This window comes from Equus przewalskii, chromosome 19 (genome assembly GCF_037783145.1).
Source record: "Equus przewalskii isolate Varuska chromosome 19, EquPr2, whole genome shotgun sequence".
In the NCBI taxonomy this organism is placed as follows: Eukaryota; Metazoa; Chordata; class Mammalia; order Perissodactyla; family Equidae; genus Equus; species Equus przewalskii.
The window spans coordinates 55,412,014-55,426,608 of NC_091849.1; the positions used below are offsets into that span (position 1 = coordinate 55,412,014).

The 14,595-nt window shown below is 36.5% G+C and overlaps 1 protein-coding gene across 2 annotated transcripts in view; it reads right to left on the minus strand.

Annotated features, from left to right (window-relative positions):
* KHDRBS2 (KH RNA binding domain containing, signal transduction associated 2) overlaps nt 1-14,595 on the minus strand; it is a 551,264-nt gene that overhangs the window by 19,876 nt on the left and 516,793 nt on the right. For both annotated transcript variants that reach the window (XR_011529819.1, XR_011529818.1), the window contains exons 11-13: nt 6,824-6,906; nt 4,694-4,730; nt 3,991-4,161 (exon numbers count right to left, since the gene is read on the minus strand). The gene's annotated coding sequence lies outside the window, so the exon portion shown is untranslated. The remainder of the gene's footprint in view (nt 1-3,990; nt 4,162-4,693; nt 4,731-6,823; nt 6,907-14,595) is intronic.

A 14,595-nucleotide genomic window follows, 5' to 3' on the forward strand; every position in this document is an offset into this window, starting at 1 on the left:
AATCCCAGGCAGCAGGGACACAAGGATGAGGAAGTGTTGTTACAACACAGGAGCCTTGGGTTACCTGGTGAGAACGGGGACCGTGGCAGGCTGCAGTGGTTGGAAGTGGAGCAAGGAAGAGACATAGCTGCTGCCTGAGAAGGTGCAGGAGACAAACTGATGTCAGGAGAAATACCCTGGCTCCTTCCTTCTTCCTAGCCTCCTGTCTCCCACCATTGTCCTCACCCGCAAGCCCCGCTGCCAGAAGCCAGCTGTAAGTCAGCTCAGACAGGTTCCTGGAAAAGGAGGCTGCAGGCCTCAGATTTCCCTCCCCAGCATGGAGGGCAAGGAACGGACCCAAGGCCGCCGGCCCCAGACTCAATTAAGAGAGTTAAGTTACCGAAATCTCAGGATGACCTTGCTGAAAAGAGGATGCCTGCACTCCAAAGACTGAGTTCTTAGAAAGTTTGAGTGTAAAAAAAATATCTTTGGAATGCGTTTCCCTTTTCTCTGCTTTGCTTGGCTAGAAGGTCAACGTAAAATGGGAACATCTGCATGCACACCCCAAAAATTAGCTTTCATTTGGCTACAAACACTCCTCGAAAAGACAGGCTGATTTTTTTCTCTAAAAGAAACTGCATTTTAATATCCTATTTTGTAAAACTTAGCCGACATGTAAGATTTTCTGTTTGTTGTGCTAGTGCATTCTATGAATCAGAAAATCCTTGAATCATCAAACAAAGGCTTATTTGCCTAAATTACCATGCTGGCCTGACACTGAGATGTGCCGTTGGTTTTGAGTCTGTGCATTTAGTGACCTGCAGTATTTTGATAAATGCCATTGCCTAAAACTATTCAGTAGGAGGTTTGGGCACCATCTGTGTTTGTTTCTGTGGGAGCAGTAACTGCCTAGAGAAAAATCTGATGCTCATTTCAAAGATGCAGTATAAACAAAATTCAAGATGATGTGTTTAACATAATTATCCCACCTTTCATTTACACAGTGCTTCATGCATTTCAAAGTGATTTGATGTGCTTTCATTCAACGGATCTTCACAAAACTTGTGGAAGTTGGGTATGAGCTTCTAAAATACATAAAAGCTCAACAAGGAAAATAACACTGAAATTAGGCAGTTTTTTAGGAGAAGAGTAAAAGACCATCTAGTCTCCTCTCCTGTTGATACTAATAGAAATACTTATCGAGTACCTTCTTTGTGCCTGGCACTTTTAAAGTACATCACATATATTGCACCATTTCATCATCAGAACCATCCTATGAAGTAGGTATGTTCTTATTTTAAGAACGTAGAGACTAAGACACAGGGAGGCTCATTGATAGCTAATAAAAGATAAGGGCCTTGGCAGTCTAACAAAACACTGTCTCTCTTAAGCAATGTTTTCTTAATATTTACCCAGCAAGCAAAATTCTTAATTACAGAGATATATATTTATATGGTGTCTCTTCCTCTACAACGTGCATGTAACTCAGTGGTGTGCTGGTAAACTGGCTCACTGGCTCTCTGCAAAAGAAAGAAAGAAAAAAGCCCTGATTTGTAGTGTGCTATGGTCTGAATGTTTTCTATGGTCCTCCTTGACCCCCAAATTTACGTATTGGAATTCTAACACCCAATACAATAGTGTTGGAAGGTGGGGCCTTTGGGAGGTGATTTGGTCATGAACATGGTACCCTCTTGAATGGGATTGGTGCTCTTACAGAAGAGATCCCACAGAGCTCCCTAGTGACTTTTACCACGTGAGGATCCAAGAAGTCTATGACGTGGAAGAGGGCCCTCACCTGGCCACAGCCTGATCTCAGACTTCCAGCCTCCAGAACTGTGAGAAATAAATTTCTGTTGTTTATGAGCCACTCAATCTGCAGGATTTTATGACAGCTTGAACAGACTAAGACACAGCATTTGCCAATTTCAGTGGTATAAGCAGTCCCACCACGGTCCACTTTAAGCTACAAAAGTGAAGTCACTGAAGCCTAGTTGAGAAGGGATGCATATACTCGCATCTCATGAGCTTGTGGCTCCAGCACACCACTGGCTGATTAAAATTACTAATGGTGCTCAAGATGACATGCATGCCATGGATGTGATGATCCACTCTTGAAATATTCTTAAAACATGAATTCATTTTATTTTCAGCTGTTTTATGCAACTCACTGTGAATTAAACTGTTTTAGATATGTTCTTGTTCAATCACTGCTTACAAAGAATAATGTAATCATGTTTATTTTTGGTGCCTTTTTCAATGATGATAATTAGGCTTGCCTGGGATGAGGCAATCATGTAGCAGCTGGAAAAGGCAGAGGGGAGGCCGAGAAAGTGCAACCACTCATACGATGGCCAGTAGATATATGCCTTGAGCCAGGTACTAGACATTTTCCAAGCCACAGTTCCTTAGGTTATTTTGCAGCCAGTATGGTTATGAAGACTCCAATTAGCAATGTGGAAGTCTTGGGTTTGGTCCAACCAAGAATTCCATGTGTCTCTTACAGAATATAGTCACCTCAAGAGTTCATTCAATGGTCTTTTAGAGAAGAATGGCCATTTGTTTAAGCTCCTCTAGCCTAGAGCCATGTGAACTGAAGAGTAAGCAATAAATGGGAGGGCAACCAGGACTTCTCTTGAGTGGCACCAAGGCTGAGCTCACAGCAAGCTGTACTGTGACAGTTGCTTCTGCCCAGGCTCCTTCTTCTGGTTCCTACTCGTCCCTTCTCTGACACCAACCTAAGTGTCTGTCTTTACTATCAAAGCTGTCTCCCCCGAAAAATGTTTTAGAAATACATGTCTAAAACTGAACACTATATGATGCCTTCCACTTTCCCCTTTATGCTGCAAAACACATAGATGAAAAATAAGATCAAAGCTCTCTGTCGTTGGCTCACTGTACTCTTTCACATCTGTGTTTTGTTCTCTGCTCCTTCTTTCTTCTTCCCATTATTTGTACCCCCTACAAAACTGTTTCCAAAAGTAGTATAAAATTCCACTGGGGAGCTATGAATATCTCCTGACATTTTTTTTCACAACAGTAACAACAAAATGCTAAGAAAGCTTGGCTTGACTGGCACCAGGGGGATACAATGCAGTAAGATGAAGAATTTGAGTGATCTTGGTGGTTGTCTAGTAACTCTAAACTCTAAAACTCTATTAACAACCGAAACCAAAACAATGACACGACAATCCTGTTCTACAAAAAAGCAGGTCAGTGGAAGGGGCTAGGACAGCCATGCTCCTCCCCATGGAGGGGTCTGGTGACTCTGCCTGCTCCTCCCTCTGGAGAGGCTGGTCTGAGAAGGGGTTTGCCAGCTGTTCTGGGCATCAACATGGATGGAGAATTCCCTGCTGCTAAGATGATTGCAACTTCTTTGCCTTTTCCACTCTTCTTCTTTCCCTTCAGTCTTTTCATTGGGAAGGAAAAAGCCTAAAAGCTTACTCTTACAAGCTAATGATTGTTGACAGTCTGACCGCTCGTTGGTTCTGGACAAGAAACAAACAAACAAACCAAAACCTCCATGTGTAAAATACTGGATCCTCCAAATGGAGACCACTGAAATCCACCCAACAAACAAGATGGAATGAATAAACCAAGAAAATCCAAATGTCTCGTTCATTCAACAAACAAACGTGTTATGCATATTCTAGATACCAATCCCTATGCTAAAGATCTAAGAACCCAAATTTGAATAAAATACAGATCCTGTCCATGGCAGTTTGCAATCTTAATTACATTTACTAATTGTGATAAAATTTCTTTATTACCAATATTAATGTTCATCTATAATAATATACAAACTTTCAAGCAAGACTTTAAACCTGAGTTTTATGTAGCCATGTCATAGATATATTATAAGATACTTGAACATTTCCAGGTATTTATTGTTATAACTTTTATTATCTATTCTAGATCAATTCAGTTAGCAATCTGAAATGCAGGAAAAAAGTCTCTAAAGGCAAGATTTTATTTTGAGCTAAAATGTAAAAGAAAAAGTTCTGTTTCACCTACCTTCTGTCCATTTTGACCTTTCATTCAAATCTCATTTCTTCTATGAAGTCATCTTTTTAAATCCCAACCCAAATTAACCTCTTCTTTTTCAGTCTGCATAATTAACATATTAATATATTCCACATATATTTTTATCCAGTGGTGGTTATTCATAAGGCACTTCAGAATCACCTGTGGAGTTTAAAAAATACACATTTCCAGGCTCCAACCTTAGAAACTTATTCAGTCAATGCAATTATAGTCCTAGCATCTACATTTTAAAAATACTCCATATGTAATGCACTCCAGGTTAAGCATTGTTCAAATTACACTGTAAGATTTGGCATTTTATGATAGCACATAATCTATATTTGTGCACTGATATTCTTACATCCTCTAATGAACTGTAATCATCTTTCGGGTGTAGGCACAGACATATTTACTTTGTTCTCTGCAGGGCACAGAACTTACTCTGCTCTAGTAAGAATTTCCACACTTCTTGTATGAAAAAATGCCAAGAAATCCTTTCGACAACTTATATATAATACTATGATATCTGTTTTTCTATTCCCATTCTTTATACAGTGATGGAACAAATGTGGTCATGAGCAAATATTTATTAATTTCTATTTAATATTGCTTTTCAGAAAGGTTGCTAAATTAGGGCAGTCCCTAGAGAGTTCCAGAGAGGATACTATCTTTAGCATAGTGGGGTTAAACTTACGCTGTTGGTTTGGATCCAAATTCTCTTCTTAGTTGGCCTATGGTGAGGAGAATAACAATAGAAAAGATCAAAGTTAGTAAAGCACATGCCCTTGGTAAGCACTCAGTGCATGACAGCTAATACAAATATGAGATGTTAGGGAAGCCTCTTTGTCCCTGTGTATTTTTGGCAGCATCCAGATTTTATGCCTTACATCCTGATAATCACTTACCCCCAGAGGCATCTATTCTAGTCACAGAGTGTCAGCATTGGCAGGGCCTGCTGAAATGAGTTAATCCTCTAGTTTTCATTTCTAACCTCTGAACCAGTTGAGGGCTTATAGCTAAAGCCATTCAGATACATTAGTGGGCTTCAAATGTTCTGCCTCGCAGAGCTGTTTTCAGGGTCAGTGAGAGAACACAGGAAAAACCCTAAATATGGTGCCTGCCATAAACTAATCACTTTACAAGTCATTGTTGCTATCATTAATATAATAATGGTAATAACCTGAACTGCAACCCAGCTGACTTTGAGATCAGATTAGTGCTCCTTTCCTGCCTCTTAAAACGCACAGTCCTTATAAAAATATAGTCATAACAGCTAGGAAGAATAACAAATTAGAACTATTGATAATCTTCAAATGTATTAAGTAAAACCAAGCTAATCATATCGATCAGCAGAAAGGAACATAGTGTATCATCTTCTGGCCTATGTTGTCTGGTTGTGTCTGGTTGCAGGTTGTCAACTGTGAGAAGAGGTCGTGCTAATCAACCTCTCTATCTCTGTTTCCTCAACTGTGAAAGGGGGGGCAATAAAATACCCCCCTCATTGGGTGATTGTGAAGAATTCATTATACATGAAAGCATTTCAAAGTCTCTGACAAATAGCAAGCTTGCAATAAAGCTTATTTTATTATTTTTAACATTTTGTTATTATTCATAGATAAGGGTGCCATAATTTGTCATCCATCCTGGGACATGTCTGAGATTGAAAGGTGGTGCTATAATAATAATCACACTGGGACAACAGGTGTAACCTGGGGCGTATGGTCGCCTTTTCTGCAATACATTTTTAGCTGAAGGCAGATTCCTTGGGGAGAGGTGTCCTGTGCAGAAGAATTTACTTGTTGTGTATGGGTCAGATTCAAGATGAGCACAAAAGTATGGTACTGCCTTCTTCCAGACTCCTCTGAGACAAAATAGAAGGAGGCGTGGTCTTTCTATTGTATTTATAAGTTAGCTAAAGTCTTTCCTAAGGTCTCTCTGAAAGTCATGTCATGAGAGATGCACTTTCATTTTTTAAAAAAATTTTATTCTAAATACTTGCAAAAGAAACTTTCTGAAACCTCTTATAAAATTTCCTGTTTCATTAAACAAATATATACACTGCAATTTATACTCTCTAAATAAGTTCTTTTCCAATAAAAGTGTGTATAAAGAAGAAAACAGAAACTTCTCTTTTGAATCATCTGTGTCACTGATCCCCCATCCAGCCATACATTTACTTCTCCTTTTGGTTAGGACAAATTAGAATTTTAGGAGAGAACAAATAATCATGGTCCTAGTCTATTGTGTTCTGCTCCACTCTGGTCCGTTCTGCCCCACTTCATTCTACATTTAGTGGAAGCCCTCTCTATATTGACCCTCTCGCCAATAAAATTGAACTTTCTCTCTATACGAAAAGGTGATACTGGGAAGGATGACTACTGTAACTTTTTGGACAAAGGCTCCATGAAGATCCATTATATACAGTGGGTGACATTTCCTCTCCTCCAGAACTTTCTGTCCCACTCATCTTACTATCAGAAACAGTGTGAATATTTATCACATTCTCTTAAATATATTTCCTTATTATTTGATTTCTGTTTTGGTTTTTACTCTGTGATAGAAATGCGTAACCTCAAGGTCTGGTGATAGAAGATGTGAAAATCGTGTGCATATGAGAGTCAATACATTACTGCCAGGCTGCTACAACGTAGAATAAAACTCTCACTTTCCTGACATTAATTTAATGTTGCACTTAACTTCTATTAGATGCAAAGAGCTGCTCCATCCACTTAAGCATTTCTTTTTGGCCCCATAATGTAGTATTCTGTATCTGTCTTGTAAGCAGAGTGCATAAGTGAAATCACAAGTCGATGAGGGGACTCACCTTCATTGTTAAAAACATCGAACCTCCACACAGTCTTTGTCAGATTTATTCCAGCTTTTGGTGTTTCTATCATACATCTTCACCTACAGTCCCAGATGAGCAGAACAAATGTAAAGCATTATGCAGCCATACATATAGGTATCTATAAGGCACTCGTATATGGGGATCAATTCGGTTCATGCCAAATTTAACAACAGTAATAGTCATCAAACATACTCAAAACAAAATAAATTATCCATCCAACCTCTTGTACTTAAGTGCTTTTTATATTCTGTGTTTTAGAGAAACAGTTTAAGTTTAAGTAGCATTCAACCTATGATCAGTTCTCTCCTGAGGAAGTTTTTTATGAGATTGAATGAAGATAATGACAACCATTAGTCATTTCCATTAGCATAAGGCGCAAGGCACACTACAATATTTATAAGCAGCTAAGCCACGACAGTAAAAATATGACTTCCTGTAACTCGGACAGGCTTCTGACTACAGCTGGCTGTGATTTTGTAAAGCATAACCGGTCTAAGTCTGGTAGTAGGATACTTAATGGCATGTTCCTCATCAGACCTAATTGTTTTCCACCACAGGGTACAAAGCTTTACGTCCTCCATCAGCCAAAACCAAACAGGCATCCTGCTTAATGGTTGTTCAATTAATGTTTATGTGCTACTTTTACACCCTGAATTATTTGATGAATGAACTCTAAGAAGCTACTTGAGAACTAAGTTTAATGGGACCTCAACTATTATTAAAAATTCCCAGGATCCTTACAGTAGCTGAAACCATCAACTAAGGGATATAGAACATACACTGATATCCAAACATCTTCTACTTTCCTGTAAGGAAGACAGAAAAACCAAATACTTGGAAGGAAATGATCTTTGTAGCTGGAGCCTTGCTGCCTTGAAATTGAAGATCAAGATAGGGTCAGAATAGATACGACCAGTCAGACCAAGTCAAAAGGGCAGACTTGGTTTATTACACTAGAAAGGCTCAGGTTCTGTTTCAAATGCTTCCTTAACTTCTAACTCCACACCTACCGATATTTCCACTTTCCTTATATAGGACGCAGCAGAAAGCACTAGTTGCCTGAATGTATTAATTCAACACCCTTCCTTTGGTAGAAACTTTGTAAAATTACTGAAAAAATATTTTCATTGCAATCACCATTTTTGAATTTATGACAAAAAATGATTTTTGGCTTTTGTAGTTATTTAGATACTGCAGTCTTGTATTCATTCACTGTTTTTCATTCTAATATAAGAGCCCTGATGTCTCCAACCCTGGGACAATTAACTAATAGGATCCCTTATTGTTCCAAATTAGTTGGGCACCATTAGACACAGGAAACAGAAAGAAAAAAACCAAGCACTAAGGAAATGAGAGAGAGTACACATTTCCTTCTGGAATTAAGGATCCTTTTACACCATGTATGGTATTTACGAATGCTGAAGTATGTTTGTGTGTGTGTGTGTGAGGAAGATTGGCTCTGAGCTAACATCTGTTGCCAATCTTCCTCTTTTCATTTTTTTGCATGAGGAAGATTGTCCCTGAGCTAACATCCATGCCAATCTTCCTCCATTTTATATGTGGGATGCTGCCACAGCATGGCTTGACCAGTGGTATATGGGTCTGCGCCTGGGATCTGAACCAGTGAACTCTGGGCTACTGAAGTGGAGCATGCGAATTTAGCCACCACGCCACTGGGCCAGCCCTAGAAGTACGCATTTTAATAGAACTGTGGCTGTCCTCTTCTTTCTGTCCTACAGTTTAACATATTAACATAAGGGGACAAATGAGACAGCAAGTTTAAGAGATGTCAAACGTCCTTGGCAACTTTCCACTGAGAACACAACTGGGAAATGACAAACGTCGCCTGGTTGGTTGAAATTTAAAGCTCACTGCTTTTGATTAAGGCAATGAACTTTTCATTTTTTAGTTTATTTTGCATTTCTTAAACACTATTTCACTGAAATGTATGTAGTTGAATTGATTTGAATTTGATTAGTTTAGCACTAATCAAGTTTTATTATTTGTAATAAATAAAGGTGGCTCTGGTGTTACAGCACATTAAGAAACATTTTAGCAGAGAGTTTTATTATAATTTTTAAATGTATCATTATTTCATATTAAAATCAAATTCTTTGCAACTAAACTGGATATATTCTTTCTAATTCGACACATTGTTGGGTACTAATTAATATTCTAATTTATGTCTAGTCGATTTTTGAAGCTACTGAGCAAGTAACATGTGACATAAAACTCTGAATGTGGTGGGTGGGCATTTGGTAGATAAACTGATTAGGCATGAAATAATAGGTCCTTAATTTTACTTCCAATTAAAAATCCATATAGTATGTTTCCCCAGTTATTTTATACCTGACTTTTATATGTCAAAAATTAGAGTAGAGAAAAATATTTTAGCAAATAGAATATTGGGAATAGCCTTGGGTGTTATGTTAATATAAGACATAAAACATTGGTGTTTAATGCAATCAAAACTATTGGATGATACTTGTGTTTCATGTTATACATTTTTTCTACTAACTCCATTATAAGGGCGTATTTTGAAATGTGAGAGGAATTGCATCACTTATAAGTAATGCTTATATTCTTTACAAATGCAAAGTGGATGAGACAGTTGACAATTTGTGGGCTAATTTTCACAAATATCCTATTTTGGACTGATTATCAGTTCAATAGATAATACTTATTTCTAAACTTCTTTAAAGTAGGAAAAAAATAAACTTTCATAACTGCCTAATCAATAAAATTGAAGGCTTGGTAAGTATACAATACAGAAGATAGAAAATTTTACACAAATTCCATTAAAGCCTGAAATAAAAATCTTATTCATTCACTTAAGTTCTGGTAAGACCTGATCATCTTTTCAAGGAACAAGTATGCCCAGTATTAACAATATTATGAAATCCATGTTCTATACAACATAAGCAAGACCTTACTTTGTTTTTATTTTTTAATCATAAAGATCATTGATAGTTTATTTTGTACTCCAATAATTTTATTTTGAAATTTAATTCCATCACAATTCATAATCACTGACAAATTAACAGACTGTGTCTTGTCCTGAAATTTCTGTTCTCAAATTCTGTTTTCTTGTGTATTTTTACATAGAAGGCAATTAAAAACAAATAAAACAGCTACTATATTTAGAAACCAATAGTTTGATTAGTTAAATAATTATATTTTGATGTTGTCCATGGTTCTATTAAGAACAAAAATATCAGTTATATATACATGATTCACTTGAGAACTGAGGTATGTGTCATTTCTACAACTTGACAAGTCTATAAAATTGACTGAACACAGCTGCAATATATTAATATGAACAATCAGGGTTACTTTGAGAAATAAAGTATATTTCTACTGCAGTAATAATGAACTCTAATGAGAAAATAAATGAAAGCATTTTTAAAATATTTTAACACTGCTAAAAACAAATCTAGCCTCAGAAGAGAAGGAAATAATGCCCAGTTAGATATTTATCAACTATCCTTATCAAATAATTTATCTTTATAAATAAATACATAATCTAGAAACACTATGTAGCATATCAAAATCTTCTTTTTTGATGTGGATATCACAAACATAACTAAAGTCATCTCTCATTTTTACAGCATTTCTAGACCCTTCCTTCCCCCACACTGGGGGAGGGAGGCAGAGGATCATCTTGTCACTAAATATATGTATTTGTTTTAAGTTTTACAAGTTAGAAGCAAGTATTATTTATATAATGAGCCCTAATATTCTAATTAGTCACCCATGCTTAATAAAAAAGTGAATTTCCTGATCTCAGCAGCTCACCAGAAATGTGTGAGGTTCTGAGCACACCAGAATGTGGAGGGTATAACACAGGTCGCCTATCTGACCACAGGAGCAGGAATTGAGGAACTCATGTCGAATGCAGGAATGGTTTCACCTGGAAACTGAGTAAGCTTCGGACACTCAAGTAAGCTTCTTTTATATTGGAAAAGGAGCTAGCGTATTTTCAGTACAGTAGATTACACAGCAGATTAATTGTAAAACAGTAAAATCTGTATTGATTTGTCATGTCCTGCTTCAACAGAGGGCTTGTGACAAATAGGTATTTCTGGGTCCTTGCAATGCACTTTTAACGGTAGAGGTGGACAGAGATAAATTGGATCAAATAGCAGAATCCTTCCAGGTGACCACATTCTTACAGAAGTAGCACAAGTCTCTGCACTGCTAAGTGAAACTGTTTAATAAATTAAGTGAAGATCAACTGCTGATCTGTTTAATTTAGACTCAAACCTCCTGGGATCTCGTCCTCAAATCAGGATGCTTGGTTTAAAATTAGGAAACTGAATGACTTTTTTTGGTCTTTGCAAACTGAGCCAAAATTAGATTTTGGAACTCATAGGGCATTTAAAAATCTCAATTATCCAAAAGCCATAAACTTTTTTTTTTAAGATGGAAGGACTAGTGTAAGTATGGAAAAGAGATGGCCAACATTACGCTAATTGTTATCCCGTGGAGGAATGATTACCCAGTTTTTTTTCTTTTGAAGTTTTTATCATCATAGATGCTAAAGAAAGTCATAATTTTGACATGTTATAAATCAAATTAGAATGTTTCCATTAATTTCTTAGTGTTTTGCACTTTTAATTAATTTCAGTTCTATTCTCTTCCTGCTAAAATCAGAAAAATTATTACTTCATTTAGATATTACAAATTCAGCGTACACTTTTGTAATCATTAGGCTGTTGATTTTGAGCAATTTCATATGTTTCTGACACCAATATGCTGTTTTTTCTAAAGTAGTCAATATTATGGCATGCCTTTAGGAGGCATCTAAATGGTAATTATTAAGGTTATGAGTAAATGTTTATATATAGGTAAAAGCAAATCTCACGACTTTTGGTTAACTTAGAATGTTTTATTAAAAGATGTTTAATAATTACTGCACTTGAACAGTGTTCCCTCTCATACAACCGTGATCTCTCTTCCACCATGGGACATTATCTTTTACAAATACAAGATAGGTAGTTATTTTGAAGAGGTTAATGTTTCAGACCAAGTCTCACCATTTAGAATTTATATAGATTTTGGGAAAACCTCTTAACTGTGAAATTTCTTTCTTTATCTTTAAAATGAAGATAAGAAAATTTGCCCTGCTTTCTTCTTAGAGCTGTTGTGATAATTACATCAATATTATCTTAAAAGTTTTTTAAAGTATCAATGCATAGATAGATAGGTAGATAGACAGATACACACACATAGATATATATTTTTTGTCAATGATGTGGAGCCAATTCCGACTCCTAGCACGCCTGTGTATAGCAGAGCGGGACCCTGCTCAGTCTTTTTGTGCCATCCTCTCACCTTCCATTGCTCTATCAGGCAATGCTCTGCTGCCATTCATAGAGTTTTCATGACCAATGCTTTTGGAAGTGGGTGGCCAGGTCCTTTTTCTGAGTCAGTCTGGAAGCTCCACTAAAACCTGTCCACCATGAGTGACCCAGCTGGTATTTGATATCCTGGTGGTATAGCTTTCAGCATCACAGCAACGTGCAGCTGCCACAGTAAGACATTCGATAGATGGGTGGTGTGGTTCCCTGATTGGAAATGAGCCTCGACTGCAGCAGTGAGAGCACTGAATCTTAATCAGCGGACCACCATGGCTGGCTATACATACACATACATGTTTATACATACATATAATGTCATATACAATATTAGCATTTTACATATAAATAGACATAATTTACATATATCACATATAGTACGTAAATATCAGATTAGAAAACAATAGAAGCAAGTTGATATTGATTCATTTAGTTACATTTGATAAACACCTTCCATCAATTTGGATCAATATACTAGCTAAGATTTTAAAAAGTTAAGCCTTTTCCCAAGAGGGCTCCAATTTTTGTTATCAGAGAGGTAAAGCCTGGCTGTTCTTTCCCAAAATATTTCTTGAACATCTTTAAACCAAGATGCTTTGCTTGATGACATTTTTCCTTATGTGACTAGCTCAGCAGACTATTTGGCATCCACTGAATATCTTTTAGCTGTAAATTGTCATACGGCCACTTTCTTTTGAACCTGTTTCACTTAGTCCCAGCCTATCATTTCTAGTCTCATTTGCAGGTTAAAGTGTTTCCTCGAGTGATGTAAGGAACTGGTAAATTAGGGATGGAAAACTACGTGGGTTCAGTAAATCATCTGAATGTTACTTAAAATACACAAAACACCTTGGACTTAAATCCTGAGAGAATTAATTAATGGTCTCCTACTTCTGAACAAGCAAATCAACTCATCATTAAGTTTTACTTATTAGTAATTAACCTTTTATAATATCCTATGTTAGACATCATCCTAATAATCTAAATATTATAAATAAGCATCTTTTATTATTGAGAGTCTTATAGAGTTAATGCTTCCGACAGGGTCTATTTTTTACTCACAGTATATGGTTTTCCAAACTACAGGCTTCTTAAAGTGTAGGTTGGAGCACAGTATCTCTCAAACATCAATATCATTGTAAAGCAATGTGATAAAATTACTTTGGCATATGCTTGGAATTCATAGAGTTAGTACTCTTATATTTTAATATCCCTGAACAATTCTGAAGGTGCATGATATGCAGCATTTTTCTAAAAGTACAAATTTCAACTAATGTACACTGTGAGAGGTTGGTGCAAATTTTTGTTCCTTACTCACCAAAGAAATTTTCTGAAATGGGAAAAAAAATCTGCTGGTGGAAGTGAAGGGAAAACGGAATGATCTATGAAAGCAATTGCTCTGGAACAGACAAGTGAAGCTCCAGCTGCAGTCAATAGCAGAATGTCCTGTGTTTGCCATAAAGGGGAGGCGTATTTTTAATTTCTAAAGTTACTGCCTTATGTGATAAGTTGCACATGACGGTAATTTATGGGAACTTTTAGATCTCAGGACATTACATTCCTTGAAGTTTGCAAGGGGTGGTCCAGCTTCTCTTTCTCATATTGATGTTTCATCTTACCACTTCTAATGCATCTTTCTCAGCCTTCTGGCTACATTCCTTTTCTTTCTAAATCTATGTCTTTTCTTATTTTCATGGTCACTTTTGTTCTGGTGTCCTATTATTAAGTATAATAAAGTATAAAATACATTTCAATAATGTGTATTATTATTGTATCTATATAGGACATATATCTATATGTTGTACCTATATATGTATCTATATAGAGACAAGAGATAGTAAAGGAAAACTGCATTTTATTTTTGCAATCACATGGATTGGGACAAGTCAGTACAATAGAGCATGCCACTAGTAAACAAATAAGAGAAAGTAACCATGACTATTTTTCTAGAAATATATCTTTCTAGTTTATTTTTACTCTTTGATGTTTTTGTTATTTTGTTACTTAGTATATCCCAACCTCCATGAAGGCTAAGTTCTATACTTAGATACACACGGCTTCCATTTAATCAGTGGTCAGGTGGTCATATCAATAGAGCCAGGCACAACCTATACAGAATTTAGAATTATTATACAAGGCACTTTCTAGGTAATTCAGGGTGAAAAGATATTCTGAATATTTTGGCTTATGCGTGTAGAGGTGTTTAGAAATTTAGTATCAGTCTTTAAAGTTTGTACTACTGATCTTGGCAATATTCATAGTAAGAGAATTTCCTCAAATTTCTTTTTCCTAGCTTGAAGAATGAATTACATATTTACATTTTGGTTCCCTCTCAAACTTAGTTTACCACCAAACTTTGTCATCAGTCAGAGGGGATGGTAGACTGCAGGG